Source organism: Myotis brandtii, unplaced genomic scaffold (assembly GCF_000412655.1).
Source record: "Myotis brandtii unplaced genomic scaffold, ASM41265v1 scaffold866, whole genome shotgun sequence".
Taxonomy (NCBI): domain Eukaryota; kingdom Metazoa; phylum Chordata; class Mammalia; order Chiroptera; family Vespertilionidae; genus Myotis; species Myotis brandtii.
Window position 1 is genome coordinate 1,515,146 of NW_005371530.1, and position 2,213 is coordinate 1,517,358.

Consider the following 2,213-nt stretch of genomic DNA (forward strand, 5'->3'; position numbering starts at 1 on the left):
CTAGCTGTGTGACCATAGACAATGAAACTCTTGATTCCAGTTTAGGTTTTATTGTTTGGTTTTTGTTAGAATGGGAACAGGTTGGACCTAGTTCTTACTTGAAGACCCCCAAATCTTCTCATCACCTGGGTCTCTCTCTGATCAGGCTCTTTAGCTTAGTTAGTATTCAAGAAGCTGCAACTCATTTGTTCTTAAGACCTAATCAGAGTGGCCAAGTTCTAAAGTCAATGTCAATGAGTTATTTATTATTTTTTTAGTGATACAGAGCTGGCTTCACATTGGAAATTTAAAAAATTGTTTCTGGCAGGTTAGGCCGAGCAGCTTGCCCAGTGGTATCTGTATTTTATAAAATGGGGAGGCAAACAGTATGAGGCTTTTTTTTTTCAAGAGCAGACAAAAATATTTATAGAAAATATTTATGTATTTTAATATAATATTATGTAATAACTTTTTTGTCCAAGGAAAGGTTAATGGTCTTTTTTCTTTCCTCATCCTCCAGGGAAGATAGTTACTTCTCTTCAAAACAAATTTGTGGATTGTGATTGTTGGGAGGTTCCCCTGTACTAGAAGTTTTGATTCTTTCTCCTACAGAAATCACCTCCTTGTCAAAAACTGTTTGACTGCTGGATCCATCGGTAACACACTCCCAAGACCAGGGGGTGAGTCCCTGGAGCCTCTTACTTTTAAGATTTGCAATTCACGCCCCGAATAAGGCTTTGAGAGACCTCAGGCTGGTATCTTGCATGTTGCTTTGAGCCCCTTGAGCTCCTGGAACTGTGAGGTTGGTTTTGAGCTTCTTGTCAGATTATCCACCCAGTAATCTATCAAATAAATGGTCATTTTTAATTGATCAAATTGGGGAATGCCAAAGATGGGCATTATTTTAACTATATACCAGCCATACACCCAAACCACATTTTCATAGAACAAACAACGGGAGCTGAATTTACTTTCTGGAAAAAAATCTCTTTTTTTGTGGCATAATTAAAGATAGAGAGTGTGTAGTGCATAAGTTATGGGTTGTTTGCTTTCATGTAAATGGATGCTGGGCATTTAAACATACTTGAACACAAGTCTTCCTTCCTGGTTGTACCATCAATTTATTTGACATTTCTTCATCACAAGAATTCCAAGAGAACAGTAGCTTTGCCTTGAGTCGAAATGACCATGACTTACAAAATGATAGTTTTAAAAATTATTAAATTGTAAATGTCATCTTAGTGGTTTGAATATGACTGGTAATTTGGGACTAATATGTACTTACCTTTCTAAAATTTATAAAAAAGTCTATTAAGTTCTCCTCTGGCTTTATCTGCAAAGGTCCTGTGAACTTATTAAACTTACTTCTTTACCAAGTTTACTTTTTTTTTTTTGCCTATTAATCCCATTGCTTCATGTTTCACAAGTAATGTTGGATTAAGAGCACTACTCACATGACTATCTAGAATATGAAGTCAAAGAGTTCACGGCAGGACAGAGAATCACATGTGCGTTATTATGATGGCATATTATGTAGATAAATGTAATTAGAACTAGATAAACACATAAGAAAAGAATCAGAGAAAATTATATGTCACGGTCATTCTATTAGATTCAAGGCCATTTTTACCTATTAAATTGTCTGAAATTGAAGTAGAAGATCCTCACAGACTGTCTGATTAATTTGGGGGTTATGGGGAGGAGTCAAGCAGTTAAAAGGACTCAAGAAAAACATCTTCCTCTGAAATGGAGAAAAGGAGGATAAAGGGGTATGATGCTTAAGTTCTGTTACCTGATTTTACCTTTTGTACAATAATACACAACCTAGTGGTCCTCAAAGTTTAATTTGCATAAAAGTAAACTAGGAAGCTTTTGTAATGCAGATGTCAGGGTCCTATTTTCAAGCATTTTGATTCAGTATGCATGGGTAGGATCCAGGAATCTCAACTCTTAAAAAACAACAGCGCCCCAATTCTCATGCAAGCAATTGTAGGGCTACTTAGAGAAGCACTGACTATAATGATAATTGCCCATTATTATACTCTCCTATTTTTTCAGAAAGCACTGTTATACAAAATTGATATTTGGCTGTATTGAAATATGACTGAGCTAATTTTGTGAGTAAATGTTGAGAAAAGTTTACACTCTTATATACATATTTTCATTTAATAATTTTTGCTAAATTACCATGGGAGCATTTCCTCATCTATACTTATGAAAGGGTAATATGCTAA